At 46.7% G+C, this 15,583-nt stretch overlaps 1 pseudogene; it reads right to left on the minus strand.

The window, feature by feature from the left end:
* Positions 1–2,554: 2,554 nt before the first annotated feature.
* LOC125511838 lies at positions 2,555–2,693 on the minus strand (annotated as a pseudogene).
* Positions 2,694–15,583: the final 12,890 nt, after the last annotated feature.

Genomic DNA, 15,583 nt, shown 5'->3' on the forward strand with positions numbered 1-15,583 from the left:
TTATACCTGTCAATGGAGCCATCTGTCTTTCTTTTGATTCTGTACACCCACTTGCAGTCAATGATATTCTTTCCTTTCTGATTCGGTACCAAGTGCCAAGTCTTGTTTCTCATGAGTGCATTGTACTCTTCATCCATGGCATTTTTCCACCTTTGATCTCATAATGCATCGTCCAATCTTGTTGGTTCACCTGAAACACACAACATGCCATACGGTATAGTACCATCGTTCCGCACCTTAGGGTTTTTTATACCTTTCTGCAACCTAGTCATAACTCTTGATGCGGTAGGTTGAGATTGGACATGTTTTTGTTCTTGGGGTTGAACTGATCTGGTTGTCGCAGAAGATCCTGGAGAAGTTTCAGAACTTGTCGCAGAAGATCCAGTAGCCATCGATGTGGCCACTGCGTCTGCAACCGCCGATCCGTCCGCCGCAGAAGAACCCGCGCCTGGCAACGCTGTCGGTTGCATGCACGACCCGCGCGCCACGCCTGTTGGCTGCATGCGCTGAGTGCGCTCGCGCCGCGAGGGAGAATCTCCTTGTGATGACGTGTCAGGCGCGGGGTGGCTCGCTGTAGCCTGGTCCTCCTGACTGGCCGGCCCATGATCCAAGGGAGATCTGCGCGCGCGATCCAAAGGAGATCGACGTACAGGAGTTTCAGGTGCTGTCATATCCTCTTCGTACGCCGCGCCAGCTTCGTGTTGTTCTTCCACATGAAATATAGCATCATCTTGAGCCAGATTTTGATCATGTTGATCATTTTGGGCGCCGTTTTCTTCAGGGACCTGCACACGTGCAATAGAAGAACCGGTTCCAGCAAGAATATTATCATATTGGTTAGCACAATTGTTTCCCCCGTGATCAAAATCTCGAAGTGTGGATGGAAGAAGAAGAATTTCCTGACGAAGAAGGGCTCCGGCATTTGGATGTAAAGATTCGAACGGAAATACCGACTCGTCAAAGAAAACATCTCGAGATATATAGACTCTGCCCGTCGGCACATCAAGGCACTTGACCCCTTTATGCATAGGACTATAACCTAGAAAGACACATCTTTTTGAACGAAACGCAAGCTTGCGTGTGTTGTATGGCCTTAGATTCGGCCAACATGCACATCCAAAGACTCTGAGAGACTTGTAATCTGGTTTAACACCAAAAAGACGTGTGATGGGATTTTCAAAGTTTATGACTTTGCTAGGACGAATATTTATGAGGTATGTGGCTGTGAGAAAAGCTTCATCCCAAAACTTAAGTGGCATGGAAGCATTTGCTAGCAATGCCAGTCCTACTTCAACAACATGATGATGTTTTCGCTCAGCGGAACCGTTTTGCTGATGAGCGTGGGGGCAAGACACATGATGTGAAATTCCAATCTTTTGGAAAAAAGAATTTAGCTTCTCATACTCACCACCCCAGTCGGTTTGCATAGCAAGTATTTTTGAGTTTAATTGACGTTCAACAAGATTTTGGAAATTGAGAAATACTTGGAACACATCAGACCGCTTCTTTAGCAAATAAATCCAAGTGAACTTACTATAGTCATCAATGAAGCTAACATAATAAGAAAATCTACCGACTGAAGTAGGGGCTGGCCCCCACACATCTGAAAAAATAAGTTGTAATGGAGCAGTGGATACACTTGTAGAGATGGGATATGGTAATTGATGACTTTTAGCTTGCTGACAAGCATCACAAATTGACTCTACACTAGACTCAAACGGAAGTTTATTTCTACTAAGGACATGTTGAACAATGACTGAAGAAGGATGACCCAAACGACTGTGCCACTTTGCCGAGGAAGGTTTGGTGACACTCCAAGCTTGCTTATTCGACCATGATGAAGGTGATGATGATATGAGCGGATACAAGCCTCCCTCACACTTTCCTCTAAGAATGACTCTCCTCGTTGCCAAGTCCTTGATCACAAAGGAATGAGGATAAAAAATTATGAGAACATTATTGTCAAGAGCAAAGCGATGAACAGAGACAAGATTCTTTGATGCTTGGGGAACATGAAGAACATTATTTAGATGTAGATCTTTTACGAGAGTTTTAACAATTGAGTTACCAACATGAGTAATATCCATACCTGTTCCACTTGCCGTGTGTATTTGATCACCACCATGGTACCTTTCTCGCATGGTTAACTTGTCGACCTCCCCTGTGATGTGTTCGGTGGCTCCTGAATCTGCATACCAATTTGTGTTTATCCCATAGGAGTTGGTGATGTGATTTGCCTTCTTCTTCTTCTCTTCTTGATCTTCCTCATAGCGCCACCAGCAGGCTCTTGCCCCGTCGGGATGGAACTTGTAACAGATCTGGCACTCTGGGTAGTCTCCTTCTTGCTGTTGATGTTGTTGTGGTTGTGGTCGAGGACGCTGTTGATGGCCTCCGCCACGAGTAGGAGAGGGAGAAGGGCGGTTCCCACGACCGCGTCCCCCTCTGTTACTTCGCCCACGGCCTCCTCTGCCGTGGTACTAACCTCGCCCTCTGTAGATGGCGTTTGCTGACGAACGAAACCCTGCTGGTCCATCACCTAGCATCTCCATCCTTTGATCAAAGGCCGAGATTTGCGCGAAGAGTTCATCAACGGTGATGGAGTTCTTGATGGCGCCGACTGCTGCAACGACGGGATCATAGTCCCGATCAAGACCAGTGAGGATGTAGTCAACCATCTCTGGATCGCTCATAGGGCGCCCAGCTGCGGCAAGCTCGTCGCCGAGGCTCTTCATCTTGGCGATGAAAGCATTGCTTGACATGCTGCCCTTCTTGGTGTTGGAGATAGCGATTCGCAGATTGGTTATCCTGGACTGAGATTGCGAGGCGAATAATGTCGTGAGAGCAGTCCAGAGGTCGAAGGTATTCTCCTTACCGATGACCTGTGCAAGAATTTCTTGTGAGAGCGAATTCAGTAGGTAGCTCAGAACCTGCTGGTCCTTCGAAAGCCACGTCCCATACAAGGGATTTGGCCCTATCGCCGTGGTCTTGTCAGCTTGCTCGATCTGCGCTGTTTTTGGCGGTGCGGCGTCGCTGCCGTCTAACAGGCCGGTCACCTGCGCACCTCGCAGGGCCGGCAAGACTTGCGCCTTCCAGAGGAGGTAGTTCCCCCTTGTCAGCCTCTCGGTTGGTGGAGCACCGAGATTGAGGCAGGTAGCGCTCGAGGAGGACGCCATGGTACGATCGATAGCGAGAGATTCGTTTTTCTGTATCGCTAGATGTTGTGGAAGAGCGTGGCTCTGTATACCATGTAAGGTGTGGTGGAAGTGTTCCTACTCCCGATGGGAGCCACGTGTGTTTATTTATGGAAGACAGGAACAGCCCCTGTCGTGACGTACAAGTCTACGATGATCGCTAGGACTCATCGATACATGAGGAATCAGAATAGGAAACAAGAAGAAGAGATAGAGGGAAGGTTAGATTACAGAAGGTTAAACGGTATTCTAACAGGTTGCTGCATCAAAGCGGACACCACTGTTTTGTTTGATGCTCTTCTTATCTTGGGAGATCGTGTAAAATGTATTCCCATTTATCTCGTACCCTTTGAAAGTCATTATATTCGAAGATGGTAACTAGGACAGCAAATATAGGTCATCCTCAACAGCGGCGTCATGCATGGCTGCAACCAACCGGCGAAAGTCCCCGTTTGTTCACGTGTATCCAGTCGTCAGACTGTTCCGGGTGTTTGGAGCATAGAATATTCTTGTGTTCCCCCATATACGGAGCCACCAAGGTGAAATTTTGTAGAACTGTGTAGTGTGCTTGAGTGAGAGAATGCCCGTCCATACATATTATTTGTTTCGGTCCTAGCATGCCATTTCCACCCGGTCTTCCCTTATGACGCGATCCAGGAACACCAATCGGCTTAAGGTCATGAATAAAGTCAATACAAAACTCAATGACCTCCTAATTTTCATGGCCCTTGGAGATGCTTCCTTCTGGCCTAGCACAGTTATGAACATATTTCTTTAAGACTCCCATGAACCTCTCAAAGGGGAACATATTGTGTAGAAATACAGGACCCAGAACGTTAATCTCTTCGCATAGGTGAACTAGGGCGTGCGTCATGATGTTGAAGAAGGATGGTGGGAACACCAACTCGAAACTAACAAGACATTGCACCAAATCATTCTCTAACCTTGGTATGATTTCTGGATCGATTACCTTCTGAGAGATTGCATTGAGGAATGCACATAGCTTCACAATGGCTAATCGAACGTTTTTCGATAGAAGCCCCCTCAATGCATCCGGAAGCAGTTGCGTCATAATCACGTGGCAGTCATGAGACTTTGGGTTCTAGAACTTTTTCTCTGTCATATTTATTATTCCCTTTATATTCGATGAGAAACCAGACGGTACCTTCATACTGAGCGGGCATTCAAAGAAGATTTCCTTCTCTTCTTTGGTAAGAGTGTAGCTGGCATGACCCTAATGTATGCCGTCTTTTACGTGCATATGTTGCTGGTCCTCCCGTGCCTCCAGTGTATCTTTTGTCTTTCCATACACGCCCAAGAAGCCAAGCAGGGTCATGCAAAGATCATCAGCGGGTACCATCTGCACTTAGACCAAACCATATGTTCCTTGCGTCACCTGCAAAGTCCCCCCACTTCCTCTCGATTTTTCTCCACTGCGACCCGTCAGCGGGTACTCTCAACTCCCCGTCTTTCTTACGGTCTTCTCTGTGCCATCGCATCAACTTGGCATTCTCTTTGTTTTGGAAAAAACATTTCAACCATGGTATTATAGGAGCATACCACATCACCTTGGCAGGAATCTTCTTCCTGGGGCGCTCGCCCTCGACATCACCAGGGTCATCGCGGCTGATCTTATAGCGCAATGCACCACATACCATGCACACGTTCAAATCCTCGTACTCACCGCGGTAGAGGATGTAGTCATTAGGGCATGCATGTATCTTCTGCACCTCTAATCCTAGAGGGCAGACAACCTTCTTTGCTTCGTACGTACTCTCGGGAAATTTATTGTCCTTTGGAAGCATCTTCTTTAATATTATCAGCAACTTTCCAAATCCCTTGTCAGATACACCGTTCTCTGCCTTCCATTGCAGCAATTCTAGTGTGGTGCTCAGCTTTTTCTTGTCAGCTTCGCAATTCGGGTACAACAATTTCTTGTGATCCTCTAACATGCGCTGCAACTTCTTCTTCTCCTTTTCACTTGCGCAGTTTCTCTTTGTGTAACACCCTCTATGCGACTATATCTCCCACGTGTCGAGGCACGACTTAGAGGTATAATCGCATTGAAGGCATATGTCGCAAGTGAGGTAATCTTCACACAACCCATGTAACATAATAAGGGAAAGAGGTACATAGTTGGCTTACAATCGCCACTTCACCCAATTACATGAATAAAGCATTACATCAATCAGATACAAACAAGGCCCGACTACAGAGCCAAAATAAAAGAAGAACCCCAAATGCGACAAAAAGGCCCCCGATCGACCCCAACTGGGCTCCACTACTGATCAACTAGAACGAAACAACATAAAGGACAAGATCTTCATCGAGCTCCTCCTAAGCTTGGTTGCGTCAACTACACGGTCTCATCGGCACCTGCAAGCTGGTTTTGAAGTAACTGTGAGCCACGGGGACTCAGCAATCTCGCTACCTCGCGATCAAGACTATTTAAGCTTATGGGTAAGGTAAAGGTATGAGGTGGAACTACAGCAAGCGACTAGCATATATGGTGGCTAACATATTCGCAAAAGAGAGCGAGAAGAGAAGGCAAAGCGCGGTCGAGAAGCTATGATCAAGAAGTGATCCTATAGCAACCTACGTCAAGCATAACTCCAACAACCGTGTTCACTTCCCGGCCCCCACCGGAAAGAGACCATCACGGTTACACACGCGGTTGATTCATTTTAATTAAGGTCAAGTTCAGGTTTTCTACAACCGGACATTAACAAATTCCCATCTGCCCATAACCGCGGGCACGGCTTTCGAAAGTTCAAATCCCTGCAGGGGTGTCCCAACTTAGCCCATGACAAGCTCTCACGGTCAACGAAGGAATAGACCTCCACCCGAGACCCTCTGATCAGACTCGGTATCCCGGTACAACAAGACATTTCGACAGGGTAAAACTAAACCAGCAACACCGCCTGAATGTGCCGACAAATCCCGATAGGAGCTGCACATATCTCTTTCTCAGGGCACACTCAGATGAGCGCTCCATACAACTAAAACCAAACCTCGAGTTTCCCCGAGGGGGCGCTGCATAGGACTCTAGTTTGGACCAACACTCAGAGGAGCACTGGCCCGGGGGGGTAAAATAATGATGACCCTTGGGTTGGCCGACCCAAGGGAAAGAAAAGGCTAGGTGGCGAATGGTAAAACCAATGTTGGGCATTGCTGGAAGAGCTTTACTTAAGGCGAACTGTCAAGGGGTTCCCATAATAGCCCAACCGCGTAAGGGACGCAAAATCCGGGAACATAACACCGATATGACGGAAACTAGGGCGGCAAGAGTGGAACAAAACAACAGGCATAAGGCCGAGCCTTCCACCCTTTACCAAGTATATAGATGCATTAATATAACATGGCAATATAATGATATCCCAACAAGTAAATAAATGATGTTCCAACAAGGAACGGCCTCCAATCTTCACATGCAACTAGCAACGCTATAAGAGGGGCTGAGCAAAGCGGTAACATAGCCAATCAACGGTTTGCTAGGACAATGGTGGGTTAGAGGTTTGACATGGCAATTTGGGAGGCTTGCAAGCAAGTGGTAGGCATCGTAGCAATGGCATAGCAAAAGAGCGAGCAAACTAGCATAGCAAAGATAGTAGTGATTTCGAGGGTATGATCATCTTGCCTGAAATCCCGCAAGGAAGAAGAACGAGTCCATGAAGAAGACAAACGGACGTAGTCGAACGGATCCTCACAACACGACGTTATCGGAACCAACCCGAAGAAGCAACACCGGAAAGAAGCAAACGACATAGTAAACAACCACCACAAAGACATGGCATGATGCACAAACAAGTATGATGCATGTCCAGTTTAATGAAGCATGACATGGCAAAGTGCACAACAATCCTACAAATTAAGTGGAGCTCAATATGCATCGGGATGCATATTGACAAAACACCACATCAATTATTTAGTTCTCTCTCATTTATGTACCCCAACAAAATTAAATGTTGATTAACATGGCAAGAGGTGAAGCATGACAAAACTACCTACTCTAGGCAAGTTTAAATGAGGCCGGAACAACAACCAACAAGTCCGGAAACTCCTCATGAGCATATTATAGATTTGGTACTGTTCTACCCTAAACATAATTTTAGAGTTATTAAACATGCAAATAAAGGTCACCATGTTAAACTAGGTATTTTTCTACCCCATTTACATATATAATTTATTTAAAACCGAGCTACGGTTATTTAGTTATGAATTAAATCATTTTAACATGGCATAGGAGCAAAATTAAACAAACATCATTTTAGACATTTCAAACATAGATGAAAGTTGGGTATTATTAATCTACACAAAATTCTGAGCAAGTTTCATATATAAAACATTTTAATCTGATGCACGGTTAGTGAGTTATTAAATGCATGAAGAACAGGGACTTTTCTGCAAAACTGACAGGCTCCTGGAAATTAGATAAAATCGCCCAGAACTGAAAAAAAACCGATGCGGGCCGAATCTGGGCAAGCCCAACAGCAGGGAAAAAAAACAGGAGGCGCTGGGGAGTGTGTGGCCTCACCCAGTGGGCTTTGGCCCGGACATGGAGAGGAGAAGGCAGGCCGGTGGAGGAGAGAGGCAGGCCGCGGATCTGGAGCTGGGCTTGGCGCTGCGCTGGCCGGGAAGCTGGGCCGGCCCATGAAGGAGGAGGAGGCAGGCCGAACGAGGCCGGCTGGAGCTGGGCCGAAGGCGGGGCCCATGCGGGCGCGGAGCGACCCGGTCGTCTCTCCCGATCCGATCGGGATCGAGGCAGGGCGGCGGTGGCGCTGGGAGACCCCGGCGACGGGGATGGCCGGAGCCGCGGCGGGCGACTCCGGATCTGAAAGCAGGCGGCGGTGGCGGTCCTCCTCGGGCTCGGATCGAGGCCGGAGGAGTCCGGGACGGCGGCAGGGAGGCGTTCGGGCGCCGGGGCGCGCCACGGCGAGCGAAGGCGGCTGCCGGCGATGGCGGTGGCGGTGGCGGTCGGTGGCAGGCGCGCGGAGGAACGAGCGCTCGGGCGGCGGGGGGTTCTGGCCCGGGCCGGCCGGCTCTGGGTGCCGCGAGCCCGCGCGGTGGAGAGAGGCGGCGGCGCTGACGTGGCACGCCGTGGTTGGTCGCGGCGGGCGGCGCGGACATGTCCGTCGGCAGGGAAGAAATGTCCGGCGGCGCGGATCTGAGAATTTTTAGGGTTAGGGGAAGAATGAACCGCGAATTTCGGAGAGGGGGTGCTCTTTTATAGGTAGAGGGAGCTAGGAGAGTCCAAATGAGGTGCGGTTTTCGGCCACGCGATCGTGATCGAACGACCGAGATGATGGAGCAGAGTTAGGTGGGTTTGGGGCCAAAATGGAAGGGTGTTGGGCTGCAACACACACGAGGCCTTTTCGGTCCCTCGGTTAACCGTTGGAGTATCAAACGAAGTCCAAATGGTACGAAACTTGACAGGCGGTCTACCGGTAGTAAACCAAGGCCGCTTGGCAAGTCTCGGTCCAATCCGGAAATGTTTAATCCCCACACGAGAAAGGTAGAAATGACCACCGGAGGAGAACGGAACGCCGGAATGCAAAACGGACAACGGGGAAAAAGCTCGGATGCATGAGACGAACACGTATGCAAATGAAATGCACATGATGACATGATATGCAATGCATGACACGCAAGCAATGACAAGGCAACAACAGCGAATAACTGGACGACACCTGGCACATCGGTCTCGGGGCGTTACAACACTCCACCACTATGAGAGGATCTCGTCCCGAGATCTAGAATGGCACCGGAGGGAAAACGGAGGAGAAAGAGAAGAGGTAAATTAAGTTGCTTCTTTGACCAATGAGTGAAACCAAGAACCTTGCGGGTTGAACAAATTCGAGCAAAGAATACAACGAAGGTGAACTAGGTCGAAAACACTCCGTTAGAAAAGAGGGACAAAGAGCATTGCGAAAAAAAAAACCTTGAGGTTGAAGGGCAAGATATTTATTGAAAACACTCCGGTTAAAGAAGGGGATCAAGGAAAACCAAAATTCGGGCAGCACTCCGGTTGAAAAGAAAAGGAATTGAATAATAACTTGATAAGATGAGAAGATACTTGATGAAATCACAATACACTGCCTCCGTAACTATTGAATGAATTGAAACAAGGGGTAAGAAAGATCTCGGACAGCACTCCGGTTTAAAAGAGATGAAAAACTTGGTAAAATGAAAGAGCTTGAGCAAAAGGGGACACAACACTCTGGCTAAAAGGATAAGCACGATCAAAACATGGTCCTGGCAATCCGAGAAGATGGGTTGAGGAGAGCAACATCACAATGCCTCCGGAACGAAGGGAAACAAGATCTTGAGAGAGCACTGTTACAACAAATGTTAGAACGGATTTGTTGGATTAACAACAAGAAAAGAACAAGGTTGTAGTGGGCTTATGGAGACCATCTCAAACTTTATGAGGTGAAAATTCTGCCACTAACGAAAACAAAAGATTGGATTGATATGAACTAGGAGGCGAGAAACTTATTTCACCGGGAGGATAAATGAAAACTTGGATCATTTATAAGCACCATAATAACAACAATCCTTAGGGAAGGCTTTAGATGAAATATAACCCGAGATAATTCCAATGAAGAAAATGATGGATTTAAAATGTTTCATTCTTGACCGCATGTGAATCATGAAAACATGAACTCAAATTATCAAGAATGACATAATACCACCTCGAATGATAAGATAGACAGAAATGCACTCCGGATAGCAAGATGAAGAATGCTTGAGCTCCTTAGAAAAGAATCTTGATGAACACTTTGAGAAGGAATTTAAATCCTTCATGAACCAACATGTAGAACCTCCAAGAAGAACTCCGGTAACGAAAGGATAACGAGAAGAAAGAGAAGTTGAAAAACACAAGGTGAAACCTTGTAATGATTTAGATGGATCTCCGTGATAATTAGATCTTGGAACTCCGGGAAAGAAAAGATAAGGCATCTCAAACTGAGAATATGACATGATGAACCACTCCGGAAAAAAGAAATTACTCATCCGGATGAAACAAGAATAAGAATTACATTATGCTCGTCCTTCATCAATTAAATTGATGACAACCAACGGATTTGGCACACTACTTATTCTCGTATCAAGGATTAAGAGAGATATAACATAATCTTGAGAACGTCTTCAAGGAACCACCGGTAGGATTGGAACAACAAATGAATTGATATGATGAACAAGGAAGAGAGATCTTGAAAGAACCACCGTAAGAATTGAAAATGCTTGAAGTAGGGGTGCATCACCGGTAAGAATTAGCAAATGAACGAAGGTGCTTGAGACAAACTAGATACATGAGAACGAAGAGATCAAGAACTGATTAGAGGATATTCGATTGATGCACCGGCAAGATAGGAGAATGATAACTGACAGCTGAGAATGAATAAACCTGAATTGATGGACTCTGGATAACACACTGAGAAGACTCTTGAATATCTCCTGATGGGTGAAAAAGATTCTCACAATCGAAAACAATTATGAGAGGATGGCAACAAGCTATCACCATGAATCTTGAAGAGAATAGAGCAAGATTAAAAAGAAACTCTTCTTCGGTCTTCAAATGTTGAGAATGACGACGACAAAACACCACCATGAATAATTTAGACACTCTGGAAGAATCAAAAACGAAGAGGTTGAGCCAACTATGAAAAGAATTTGAAAGATCTTGGAGAAATACATTTGACTGATGATAATTCATTCTTACATCAAACTTCAAAAAGAATTTGATGATAGCTCCGGGGAGATTAGAAGAGTCAGGTAAGACCCTGGGAAAAGACCTGTGGGTTAGGGCCCACTCAAAAGTTACACCGTTGAAATGATTTAAAAGAGAGGATTGCTTCGGTTGAATTAAATGGCTTGAGTAAGATAGGACCTCGAAATAGCTTGAACGGATGCAAAGTGAAAACACAATTCTTCGAAATATCTTGAGCACTCCGGAATAAATGAATAGCGAGAAATGAATGAATATGATGAGCAACGGTATGATAAAGCTTCTGAAACGAGGAAAGGATATGATCAACACCAAAGGCTTGACTTGAATCCACCGGAGAAGATAAAAGAACAAAGAATGATAACTTGAAGCTCCGTTACGATCTTCATGAGAATCACCGGATAAGAATATTGACGGAAAAGGAATGGAGAAGCTTCCCATCAATAAAAGGATACTTGAATAAGGAATCTGAGTCCTCGAAGAAGAAGGGTGGGTGGGTGGGAAAAACAAAGACCACTTGGAACGGATGAAACAAACACCGTTGAGAAGAAATGATAATTGATCTTGTGAATGTTGAAGTGATCGGATCCACTTGAAGAGAAACACGTCGTTGAAAAGAAATTTAGATGACAAGCTCGATGACCGAGAAGGATTAGTATTCACATCGGAGTATGAGAACACCATTAGGGGAAGGTATGGAATCAACATTTGACTTTGAAGCAACTCGAATACCACAACTCAAAACAAAAACAAAGGATTGGCTTGCAGAATAAGCCAGAACAAACATATGATAGAGATTTCATCCGAAGTTTTCGTGGTGGGGCCTACACGGGCTCGATCGTACAACACCATCATGTACAAGGCAGTGCACATGACATACGAAGCGTCCCCGAGTCGGCATAGCCAAGGACTCTTTAAGACACAACGAGACCACTGTAAAACCGACCGTGAATAGGCGGACCACTAGACGTCGAACCCCAATTTCATATCATACATCTGTCGGAAAGAAATCCTAAGAGCTACTAGAATTCCCACCTATGAAACTCCCGAACCTTTCCGGTTATGCAATCAGGTGTTGGGGATACAGGGGAAGCATAATATCTCACCCAAACTAGCAAATCCTACATCCAGCTGTATCCATCCTTCAACACATAACCAAGAAACCTTCGGAAATCATCTACCTCAACCTTCGAAAAGCATCCGTTATACGAGTTATGGCGATACTCCCGAACTCCCGCCCCAGTACTGGGTGGCGTCGAGGTTATCTCACCAACGAACTGCATAAAAGAGATTTTCGATGTCGGCGTACTAAACTCGGGTATTCCAGAACTACAACGATAAAATTATGATGACAACACCTCAGAGCTCAACTCCCCGGGACACTTCCACTAAACCCCTGACAGGAGGCACCAAGACAATGTTCTCATCATAAAACCATTGGAACGATTCCAAGATACCCGCGTGATCCTAAATTTTTTTTTGTGAAATTTGAGAAGAGAAGAGTCAAAACTCTACGTCAGGATGCCTTACCAGAGCGATGAGGAGACTGGGAAGTAAAAAGAATTCCTAATGTCTCCAATATATAATTCCTAAAGACTCAAAACATTTTTCTAGACACAACTCGGCCGCTAAAAACGATCAAGCAATGGGGCTCCTAAGGTCGGGGAAGGCTCTGATACCAACTTGTAACACCCTCTATGCGACTATATCTCCCACGTGTCGAGGCACGACTTAGAGGCATAATCGCATTGAAGGCATATGTCGCAAGTGAGGTAATCTTCACACAACCCATGTAACATAATAAGGGAAAGAGGTACATAGTTGGCTTACAATCGCCACTTCACCCAATTACATGAATAAATCATTACATCAATCAGATACAAACAAGGCCCGACTATGGAGCCAAAATAAAAGAAGAACCCCAAATGTGACAAAAAGGCCCCCGATCGACCCCAACTGGGCTCCACTACTGATCAACTAGAACGAAACAACATAAAGGACAAGATCTTCATCGAGCTCCTCCTGAGCTTGGTTGCGTCAACTGCAAGGTCTCATCGGCACCTGCAAGCTGGTTTTGAAGTAACTGTGAGCCACGGGGACTCAGCAATCTCGCACCCTCGCGATCAAGACTATTTAAGCTTATGGGTAAGGTAAAGGTATGAGGTGGAACTGCAGCAAGTGACTAGCATATATGGTGGCTAACATATTCGCAAAAGAGAGCCAAGAGAAGGCAAAGCGCGGTCGAGAAGCTATGATCAAGAAGTGATCCTATAGCAACCTACGTCAAGCATAAATCCAACAACCGTGTTCACTTCCCGGCCCCCACCGGAAAGAGACCATCACGGTTACACACGCGGTTGATTCATTTTAATTAAGGTCAAGTTCAGGTTTTCTACAACCAGACATTAACAAATTCCCATCTGCCCATAACAGCGGGCACGGCTTTCGAAAGTTCAAATCCCTGCAGGGGTGTCCCAACTTAGCCCATGACAAGCTCTCACGGTCAACAAAGGAATAGACCTCCACCCGAGACCCTCCGATCAGACTCGGTATCCCGGTACAACAAGACATTTCGACAGGGTAAAACTAAACCAGCAACACCGCCCGAATATGCCGACAAATCCCGATAGGAGCTGCACATATCTCTTTCTCAGGGCACACTCAGATGAGCGCTCCATACAACTAAAACCAAACCTCGAGTTTCCCCGAGGGGGCGCTGCACAGGACTCTAGTTTGGACCAACACTCAGAGGAGCACTGGCTCAGGGGGGTAAAATAATGATGACCCTTGGGCTGGCCGACCCAAGGGAAAGAAAAGGCTAGGTGGCGAATGGTAAAACCAATGTTGGGCATTGCTGGAAGAGCTTTACTTAAGGCGAACTGTCAAGGGGTTCCCATAATAGCCCAACCGCGTAAGGGACGCAAAATCCGGGAACATAACACCGATATGACGGAAACTAGGGCGGCAAGAGTGGAACAAAACACCAGGCATAAGGCCGAGCCTTCCACCCTTTACCAAGTATATGTATATAGATGCATTAATATAACATGGCAATATAATGATATCCCAACAAGTAAATAAATGATGTTCCAACAAGGAACGGCCTCCAATCTTCACATGCAACTAGCAACGCTATAAGAGGGGCTGAGCAAAGCGGTAACATAGCCAATCAACGGTTTGCTAGGACAATGGTGGGTTAGAGGTTTGACATGGCAATTTGGGAGGCTTGCAAGCAAGTGGTAGGCATCGTAGCAATGGCATAGCAAAAGAGCGAGCAAACTAGCATAGCAAAGATAGTAGTGATTTCGAGGGTATGATCATCTTGCCTGAAATCCCGCAAGGAAGAAGAACGAGTCCATGAAGAAGACAAACGGACGTAGTCGAACGGATCCTCACAACACGACGTTATCGGAACCAACCCGAAGAAGCAACACCGGAAAGAAGCAAACGACATAGTAAACAACCACCACAAAGACATGGCATGATGCACAAACAAGTATGATGCATGTCCGGTTTAATGAGGCATGACATGGCAAAGTGCACAAACAATCCTACAAAATAAGTGGAGCTCAATATGCATCGGGATGCATATTGAAAAAACACCACATCAATTATTTAGTTCTCTCTCGTTTATGTACCCCAACAAAATTAAATGTTGATTAACATGGCAAGAGGTGAAGCATGACGAAACTACTTACTCTACGCAAGTTTAAATGAGGCCGGAACAACAACCAACAAGTCCGGAAACTCCTCATGAGCATATTATAGATTTGGTACTGTTCTTCCCTAAACATAATTTTAGAGTTATTAAACATGCAAATTAAAGGCACCATGTTAAACTAGGCATTTTTCTACCCCATTTACATATAAAGTTATTTAAATCGGAGCTACGGTTATTTAGTTATGAATTAAATCATTTTAACATGGCATAGGAGCAAAATTAAACAAACATCATTTTAGACATTTCAAACATAGATGAAAGTTGGATATTATTAATCTACACAAAATTCTGAGCAAGTTTCATATATAAAACATTTTAATCCGATGCACGGTTAGTAAGTTATTAATGCATGAAGAACAGGGACTTTTCTGCAAAACTGACAGGCTCCTGGGAAATTAGATAAAATCGCCCAGAACTAAAAAAAACGATGCGGGCGAATCTGGGCAAGCCCAACAGCAGGGAAAAAAATAGGAGGCGCTAGGGGAGTGTGTGGCCTCACCCAGTGGCTTCGGCCCGGACGTGGAGAGGAGAAGGCAGGCCGGTGGAGGAGAGAGGCAGGCCGCGGATCTGGAGCTGGGCTTGGCGCTGCGCTGGCCGGGAAGCTGGGCCGACCCACGAAGGAGGAGGAGGCAGGCCGAACGAGGCCGGCTGGAGCTGGGCCGAAGGCGGGGCCCATGCGGGCGCGGAGTGACCCGGTCGTCTCTCCCGGTCCGATCGGGATCGAGGCAGGGCGGCGGTGGCGCTGGGAGACTCCGGCGACGGGGATGGCCGGAGCCGCGGCGGGCGACTCCGGATCTGAAAGCAGGCGGCGGTGGCGGTCCTCCTCGGGCTCGGATCGAGGCCGGAGGAGTCCGGGACGGCGGCGGGGAGGCGTTCGGGCGCCGGGGCGCGCCGCGGTGAGCGAAGGCGGCTGCCGGCGATGGCGGTGGCGGTCGGTGGCAG

Source organism: Triticum urartu, chromosome 5 (assembly GCF_003073215.2).
Source record: "Triticum urartu cultivar G1812 chromosome 5, Tu2.1, whole genome shotgun sequence".
NCBI classification, from domain to species: Eukaryota; Viridiplantae; Streptophyta; class Magnoliopsida; order Poales; family Poaceae; genus Triticum; species Triticum urartu.